The sequence below is a fragment of the Excalfactoria chinensis genome, chromosome 1, assembly GCF_039878825.1.
Source record: "Excalfactoria chinensis isolate bCotChi1 chromosome 1, bCotChi1.hap2, whole genome shotgun sequence".
Lineage (NCBI taxonomy): Eukaryota > Metazoa > Chordata > Aves > Galliformes > Phasianidae > Excalfactoria > Excalfactoria chinensis.
Window position 1 is genome coordinate 28048263 of NC_092825.1, and position 9335 is coordinate 28057597.

Consider the following 9335-nt stretch of genomic DNA (forward strand, 5'->3'; position numbering starts at 1 on the left):
TGTCAAGCATATGTATCTGCCCTGCCATCATTCCTCACATCAGCTGTAGGCAAGCACTGCTGCACACAGCCATGGTGACTCTCAGTGGCACTGATCCACACGCCCTGCTTTAGCTGCCATTACCATGCTAAGTGGTAATGTCAGACCTTGTAAGAGACACAGTTAAGCTACAATGAATTCACTAAGATGAACTGAGCAAGTATCCAGAATTCATCCTCCCCGTGCTGAGTAACACAAAACTGAGCAGAGATGAGGGAAAAAAACCTTTGTTTTTAACAAGGCACAAACTGGTCACAGAGAACTTCTGTGGTTGCAAAGCCATGCAACACCCTGAGCAGCACAGCATACTTTTACTGCACTGCCTACACCAGATACTTCACTAATATACTGATGTATAAACATCATTACAAGTCAGATAAGCAACCAACTGTCTTGGGGAAAATGAAGGGCCCAGATTAAAGTTGGAGAGGAAAGCTTAAGGACTGAGCAACAGAAGAGGCTAAACAACGAAAGGGTTTTCACTCACATCACAGTCACATCAGAGGTAAAAACTAAGTGATACACTCAACCTACCATGTTCTCCAGGCTTAAAGAGACTTCCTTTTGCACACCAGCAATTTGCTATTCAAGCAACAAATTCAAATAAGCCGTTGGATCTACTGCAAGTTAAAAAACACTACAGGAGTCAACTATTTCATGTTATTTTTTAAACTGTAAAAAGAAGCAGTCAAAGCAACGTTTCAGTTAGGTAGAGAACACCGCATTAATTTCAGATACTAAATAGTGGCAGGGTTGGAGCCTGTTGCGCTGGTTAATGAATGAAGTGACTGTTTTCAAAGACATCCACACATGCACAGATCATAGCCAGCGTGAACAGCTTTTACAGCACTGCTGTATAATCTCATTCAGTTATTTGACTACTGATGGTAATTAAGGTCCATAATCCACTGCCAAAAAATAAACAAATGTGAACAACCACCAAAACGCAGGCAATGGCAGAAACTGTGTGGATATTCCAGGTTTATTGCCAAGTACTTCACAGTTCAGGGAAAATTTGAAGTTAAAATAAATTCTTGAGTACGTACAAAACACAAGAATGGAGCCAAATGATTCTCAAGAACAGGAAAAGCAACAGCTGAAAGAGTTTTGTTTATGAAGAACCAGTATCTTGAAGCTGGATAACAAGGAACGTGATTCACAGATGAGAACTACAGCAGTAGAAAACCACAAAGGAAGTTAAAGTTGTATGGCTGTAGTCAATCCAGCCTTCTTTCCCTTGGGACTTGCACAGAAATACAGCCACGCTGCAGACTTTTTGTAGAGTCTGATTCTAGCAAGGTAAATACTTTACCAGTATACTACTTATTAACTACAAAACTTGATGTAGAAGTACTGTGGTATAAAAGAAATGTGTGTCATTATGAGTACTTGCTGTAACATATGATACATGAAAATGAAACATTATGTATGAAGTGAAACAAGTATAGCAACTGATACCTACAACAAAGTCACAGTGGCACACTGAACAGTTTTTGGTTAAACCAGGCTCGCTTAAAAATAGAAACCAGAGGCTGGGCTCTTCTCTCACCCCATTTTACATGTCTTTACATTCGTTGATTTGAGCAGAGTTCTTCACAATTTATGCCATTGTAAGAGGAGAATCAAGCCTTGTGTGTTTGAAAGGAAACTGCAGACATGTTTCCCACCAGAGTGCAGGGGGAGATTAAAAAAAAAAAACAAACAAAACCAACAAAAAACACAAAAACCAACACAAGTATATGAACTGTGAAACCAACAGAGTACACAAGTGAATGCAAGCATAGAGCCTCTGCCTGGGGTGGTGGTGGTGGTGGGGAGCTTGCAGCTTATCCAGGCTTTTTTTCATCTTAAAAAAGGACTTGGGATTGGCATGAAGAAGTCAGAAGTCCGAAGTCCAGCTGTTACACTGGCTTTAAAACAAAATTATGGAAGTATTACATTTTCTGACAGACATCTTTGATTTGTATTTTCCTTCTGATATTCTATAGAATGAGTACAGGGCCACTTTATTTGCCAAGAACTCACTTTCCTATCTCTAGAATTAGGAAGTGGGGTACAAGAGATGGAATTACTTTTGTATTAGAAAATGGTGCCTAACAATGACTCATATCCAAGCTAAAATAAGAGATCTTCTCAAACTCTTCAGGATCTACATTAGTTAAGTGAGACCAACACTTGCCAAGGAAGTCAAGTCTGGCAAAGTACTGGTTGATTTAGAGATGGCAAAACAACTTAATGGTCAGGACCTGCTGAAGGCCTACTGAAACTAAAGTTAACCAGCTGGACACAAATGAAGCTACCACTTTATCACCATATCTCTGGGTACCAGCAGCATGTGACTAGAAAGCTCCTCTTTCACCACCCTGGCAAGGAACACACAGAGGGACTACATGAGTTCATTGTTGTATCATGTCTACCATCCTAATGCAAAGTTGAAGTCATTCATTGCTCAGAGTCCAACACTGCTGGAATACATACAGTCACTGCCTGCTTGCAGATGCTCTTCCCCACCCTCATTTGTGTGCACAACTGGTGTTGCAGCTCACATACTTAAGTCTTCCTTTCCACTCCAGTAGATATGCATGTCTGAAGTTTCCTTTTGAAAAGCAAGTCTGGATTCTCTTGATTCTCTTCCCACAAAGGCATTAAGTACTGACTGATTTAGTGTGTAACAAAACAGGAAGAAGGTAAATGCACAAAATTGGACAAAGGAGGATGACTTTACCTACTGAAGGAACAAGACACATAATTCAAGATCTACCTGCTAGTTTCCATGAGAGCTGTAATGTCAAAGCATTAGTCTACTTCCACTGCCAGTGGGAAGGTAGAAAGAAACCCAAGAACAAGCATCTCTTGAACATCCAACTCAAAATGCTTTGGAGCTGTTGCTTAAATGTTGAACGCTGACTTCTATAAAGAATAAAGTAATGGAGAACTTCACTCTTCAATGAACAGCAGCCTGATATCACCTCAGTTTTTAAAAGACAGCTAGGAAGTAAAACTATGTGCTTCTATACCATAGTCTGGAGTCTCTATAATACCAGTACCTCTCTTCACCCCCAATTCTAAGACATTAAGAAATGCTTAGCAACTAATAGGTCAGAAACGATAGCTGTAGCACAATAGAATACAGATAATGAGACACTGAAAACAAATCCACTGAAATCAGAGCCTAAAAGATGGCAGATTCAGAATTAGACAATAGAGCTCTGATTGTCAGCAGAGATTTTGCATAAAAACCTGATTGGCAGTAAATATGTAACAATGAAACAGACACCCCCCCCCCCCCCTCCCCGTCACTGTGGTCACTGCAGTTCATAGACCTACATCACTCACATTCAAAATAGCAGCAGCTACTTCAAGAAGCTGTGAGCCACTCTTGCACAAAACGAACAGGAAAAGAGGAAAAAAAACAAAACAAAACAACCACATATTGAGAAATGAATTGGCTGTTAGCCTGGATGGCTAAACTACAGTGTCACAGCATCTGAAATCCCCCACAAAGACTGCCCAAGGAGCTTGACGGTATGAAGAGCTGGGTAAGGCTCAGTGCTTCCTGGGTTCACAGGTAGCTGCAGAGCTCACCAGCCCACCCAACAGTGCATCCTCTGCTGGAAGTACTCTCAGGATTGTGTCCAACTGGTGGAGTGCCAGAGATGGCACTTCAACAACTTGTTGGCAGCTCATACTTCAGTGCAACAACTGGGGCTCCCTTTTACCATACAAGTGCTCTCCACCCCTCCCCCTGGCACTACTCACCTCCATCCCCTGTACCCTTCTCACCTCAGTCAATGCCTCATGAAAGGAGACAAAGGCTGTGGGAAAAAAAAACGGCCATAACATGACTGCTGGCTTTCCTCAGTCAGCTCCCACTGCTTTCATGTGCTAGTGGTACCCACAGCAGATGCCGGCTGAAATCCATGGTATTGCAAAGACAGAGGAAAGCTGTGCTCCACGTAACGTTGTCAGAAGGCTGGAAGTTAGGCATGTCTCTTGTACCTCCATACAGATGAGAGCTCAGCATGCTTGCTACATGCTTGGCAGTGCTCAAAGACATTCACTGGCTATTGGCCTGCCAAGCTGTTTAGGCTTAGGTTCCTTTGCATTCGCTTCCAACTATTAATTTTGCTAACTATAAACATATCCTCTGTGCATCTTACTCCCATATTCCATATGTACAGAAGTAACTCATTTCAGTCCTATGATGAATTGGAACTCAATATTTATCAAACAGATCCACCATGCTTTGCAAACAAGAGAGGAAAAAAAAAATATCTCGCAATGAATTTATCCATACGATCTTTCTGATGAGTGAAGCTTGAGGAAACAGTTCAAAGCTCCCAGAGCCATATGTATGTACAAAAGACATCTGCAATTCACCAGCGAGGTTCTAGACCTAGCATAATTCATTTTGCAGTTTGTATACAGAGATGCAAATACATTATGTTCAGACATTTCTTCAATGCTTCCATAAAATTCATTTACAAGTGTATAAATATTCACATTTCAGCTTGTCATCTCAGTTTCTGAAGCTCTTTTTTCTACAGAAAAACTGAACTTGCAAAAGTTTTCCAGCCCCTTTCCATAAGTGTCACACAAGACTGAATACTTTAATCATAATGGAGGCACACAAACATTTATTTTCTCTATAACCACTTTTGAACTTCTGGGTGGATAACTATAACACTTAATTACAAAAAGATCTTTCAAAAAACACCTTTGCTAATCAAGTACTAGTTTTTAAACACACTTCCAAACCAGTCAGCTTCTGCTGTGGTTAAACAAGTCGATCCACACTTGAAAGTGCAAGAAGGCTTTAAGTTTGTCCCCTAGTTACTGCACATTTGTACTGCGAGAGCAATGGGCCACGGGCACAGGCAGTGTCAGACAAGCCATGTGCGGGGCTGGCTGAGTGGGAGAACTTGAGCAGCTAGGCAGGCTCTTGCTGAGCTTGCACCAACTCCATCACATGGGTAATTCACTAACCGGGGAGATCATAGGAAAGGATGGTGGGCAAAGCTGAACAGTTACAGCACTTTTGTCAGAGGAGGGCTGTTTGCTCTCATGAGGAATACTGAAGAGAGGAGTGATGTATCAGTAAGTGCTTGGACACCTTTAATGGTTCAACCACAACTCAAGGGACTGAAATAAAAACTGCATACACAGAGATGAACAAGAGAAGATACAGCCCTCTTGCAGTGCAAGAGTATGCAAGGTAACACCCCCAGCATGACTTGAAACCTACACTGCTATGTTTTTAGCTGCATCTATGTGACTTTGAGATCACTGACACCTTCAGAAATGAACCTTGGACAGCAAAGACTCTAAAAACCCAAAATTTAAAGACTGACATCACCCTGTTTTAAAAACATCTGCAGGTTTTATTATAAGCACCATGATATTGACATGCAGATTTTTTAATCATGCTGGTTGCAATTATACAAATCAGCGATCAAACCCTGTGAGAAGCCAGAGCTGTCGTATATGCTGCATTAACACACAGATTAGACATGGTTTTGGCACGCTGCCGCCAGAGAAATCTGGTTCTGAGATCATATGATATTAAGATTGGGGCCAGTTGGTGCAAGATTAGAAGGCACCATGCTATAAAAAGGATAAAAATATCACAGGAAACAAAACTTATTTCAAATAAAAGCAAATCAATCATATTTCAATATTTGGAAGGTGGTTGGAAGTGGGTTTTTTTGGCACGTGGCAGCTCCGCAAAACCAATATTGTGTGCAACTGGAAGCATTTAAAAAGAAAACAAACAACCACAATTGTTTCTAAAGTCAAAGACTGTAGTTGCAAGCTGTGGGATCTGTGCTCTGATAAAGGAAGGGTAGCTGCACTGAACTGTTGCAGGTAGAAGTCTACGAGCACATTCCATCATGTTTTTGCCAACTTAGAACTGGAAGGCAAAAGGGGCACAGCAGAAAGGACAACCAAGGAGAGAACAGCCAAAGCTATTGGTGGCTATCAATCAGCGCTTTCAGCAGGAGCACACAACAACAGCACAGGACAACTGCAATAACACAGTTGCAACTTTTGTTGACGTATAACCCATTGGAAATGAAAAGCCTGCCTGAAAGACTGTCTACTGGAGGTCTCCTAGCTAGAACAACACCCCGAGCCTGATAGACCCTAAATCATCCTGAAGATCTTATGGTTGTATTTAAGAACTTATAAGAAGTTTGCCTTCCAGGCAAAGCGCCAAGGAAAGGTAATCTGGCAAGAAGCTGCCATGTACGGATATTTTAGAAATAGTCTAAGTGTTTGTATTGGCTTGTGCCTCTTACGTCTGAGCGCCTCACTCATTCTGTATGCTTAAGAAAAAAATCCCCTTGCAAAGGAATACATGTAAGAGTTTGTGTTGATAATCATTTGCTTAGTTTCTACAAAAAAACAAAACAAAACACACAAAAAAACCACCACCCAGCCAACAGAAAAGATCACAATAGCACAATATAAGCAAGCAAGATACAAAGAACTATAGCACAGCACTTGAAAAACTCACTTCAGTAACTGGAAATATCCTACAGACACCAGCCAAGGAATTGCTTCTGTAAAAGAAATATGTAATCTCAGCAAATTGTGAAGTGATGTGATAGACTATCTTGGTATTTCTGCCAGAAACATCACGACTTCAGTGTGCTATAACTCGTAAAACACGTTTCTCCCCATCATTTTTAGCCATGGGGTGGGAGGGGGCAGACAGGGATTGCTGCATTGCACCCTCCCACGCTGCTTCTTCCTATCACACAACTCCAAAGCCAAACAGTTCAAGAATATGAGCAAAAGCCATGTACTGGCATAAGCACTTCCAGCAGCAGGACCAAAGCATGCATGGCTCACAGTGAGTATATACCAGTGGTCACAGCTAACCTCAAGTTTACCTCTATTTAAAACAGCATAAACAAAACCTTGCTGGCCAAGCTGAAGCTTCACACTCAGTACAAGCAAGTAAGCTGATACTGACACATGCCACCTGGCCATTACAAACACCTAGCACATATTCAAGTACCCTTAACACAGTGCAAGACCACAGGACCATATTCCTAGAATTACAGAAAGAGATTGTTTTGTCAGGGTTAAAAATAAGAAATGAAGTCTTGGTGTAAGCACAGTTACAGCCCGGGCAGCCACAGCAGGGATCTCTACTTGAGGACAGCAGTGGTAGAAAGGATAAACAAAACCCAGCATGTTTTGTTTGTTTTATATGGTCTTCATCAGTGCACATACAATTACCCCTGGAATGCACAAGACCCAGCACCCAAGTAAACAGTGCTTTCATGTTGAAGCTCAGCTTTCTGTCTGTGCTGGGAGAAGCCGCGCATGGTAAGTGATGACAATACGTTGTGCAAGACCTACGGTACAAAGGGAGAGGACTTCCAGGCTGGGACACAAAGGCTGAAGCATCAAAAAGGGAGCAAAGACATAATACGAACCAAATCAATTTAAATTACTTCATAAACTGTAGACGTTCATTAGCTTAGAAGAGTTTCACAGGAAAACAATGACAAAGTCAAAGCCATCTGATTTTCCTATGCTAATTAATTAAATATGCCAAACGCATTTAATCTCTTATTATAACCATAGGGGGAGACAGACGAAACTCTTGAAGTTGTGCAAAGCCAGGTCATTAGAAAGCCAAGTCACTCCTCAGATCTCAGCCTCACACACACAAACGTACGTTCCCCACTTATTATAGGTCTAAGCAGAACCCGGCTCTGCCCTCCCGCTCCTTCTCCTCCCCAGGAGGACACTTGCTATCTCTTCACACGCCCTAAACGCCTGACAAAGCGTTGCAAAGAACCGGTTTGCTAGAAAAGAAGCACAGAAGCCATCTTCCAAAACAGCTACAATTAAACGTCCTCATCCTCGCAAGAAGCAGGGTGAAGTGGCAAGGAGATTCACGATCTGCTCGCACTGAAGCACGGCAATCCACCCACAGCTCGCACTCGTCCCCTTTAAGTCCCGCTAACATTTTTCCCCCCCCTTTCTAAGCTAGGAAAGGATTCTGGTGTTTACACAGGGCTCTTCTTGCTTAATAAATCTTAAATTGAAACAGATTTCTTTTTCTTTTTTTTTTAAACAATTACCTTCTTCAGAGTTATCATACGACAGGATATTAGGGAAAGCCAGAGCCGCCTGTTGCTCTCACCCACATCTGCCTCCAATCTTCACAGCTCAGCCATTAACCCTGTCGGCTCCCCACACGAGCACACCTTGCCCAGCCGGCGGCACGGCTGCAACGGGCTGACGGGGGCCGCTTCTGCCGCACAGCCGGAGGGCAGCGCCGCGGACCCGCGCCTACGGGACGCGACCCCCGGTGCTCGGCCGGCCCCGCTCCAGCCGCGCTGCGTCTCGAGGACGAACGCGCGGCCCTACGCCGCGTCAAGCCCCGCAGCCGGGCAGGGGAGCAGCCGCACCAAACCCCGGCAGCCCGAAGATCGCAGCGAAGTGACGCAACCCCAACTTTTCGTTCATCTGCGACGCCTTTTCGGTTCCAGCCCGCGTTGAACGCGCGCCGTTATCCTCTAAGCCCGCTGCACGGGCACGGACGGGCGCTCCGGCAGCACCCTGCGACCATTCTTGCCTTGAGGGACTCGGTGACAGACCGCGGCTCAGCCCCGCCGGTGCTGCGCTGACAGCCCCGCTGCGCTCCGGGAGCCCCTCTCGGTGAGACGGGAGCGGAGCGGCCCGCTTGTCATCGGGCACCGCCGCAGCCCAAAGCTCCGGGAGGAAGGGAGGGAAGGAAGGAGAGAGCAGCCGCAGCCGCCCGCTGCCCCCGCACGGCCGCCCCTTACCTCCGAGCCGCGGCGACGCGCTCCCGGGTGGGTGCCGGGGCCACGCGCATTGACAGCAGAGAGGCGGGCTCCGGCTCTGCCACGCCGATGCGGAGCGGCTGCGGACAAGCCGGTAACCCCGCTGCGAGTGGCCGAGCCCCGCGCCCGCTCCCCGCCCTAATGGGGCTCCGCCGCTCCGCGCCCGGGACGGCGGCCGCCGCCTCCCCCGCGCCCATTGGCTGCCGACAACCCGGCGGGGCGGGGCGACGGGCGGGGCTTCGTCCACCCGCGGGGTGGGGCGGACGGCGCGCTGCCCTCCGGAGCTCAACGAGATGCTGCGAGAGCCGCGGGGGCCGCGGTCGCTCCGGGTTGGGGGGCTTCGCGATGGCTTTCCCCTCCTTGGGGCGGCGGGGTGCAGGCCGTGCCGCTGGGCCGTGTCAGTGAGATTGGGGCTGTTTAGCAATGCCGTGTAGATGTACTTAATTTGGTACAGGTCTGGGGGCGGGG

At 45.6% G+C, this 9335-nt stretch overlaps 1 protein-coding gene across 3 annotated transcripts in view; it reads right to left on the reverse strand.

The window, feature by feature from the left end:
• PRICKLE1 (prickle planar cell polarity protein 1) overlaps window positions 1-9007 on the reverse strand; it is a 58999-nt gene extending 49992 nt beyond the window's left edge. Inside the window, exons 1-2 of one of the 3 annotated variants that reach the window (XM_072338964.1) lie at window positions 8142-8202; window positions 6557-6602 (exon numbers count right to left, since the gene is read on the reverse strand). The gene's annotated coding sequence lies outside the window, so the exon portion shown is untranslated. Of the gene's footprint in view, window positions 1-6556; window positions 6652-8141; window positions 8203-8849 lie in introns of those variants that run through there. The other 2 variants (XM_072338948.1, XM_072338972.1) reach the window with 2 other exon arrangements.
• Between the last annotated feature and the right edge of the window lie 328 nt (window positions 9008-9335).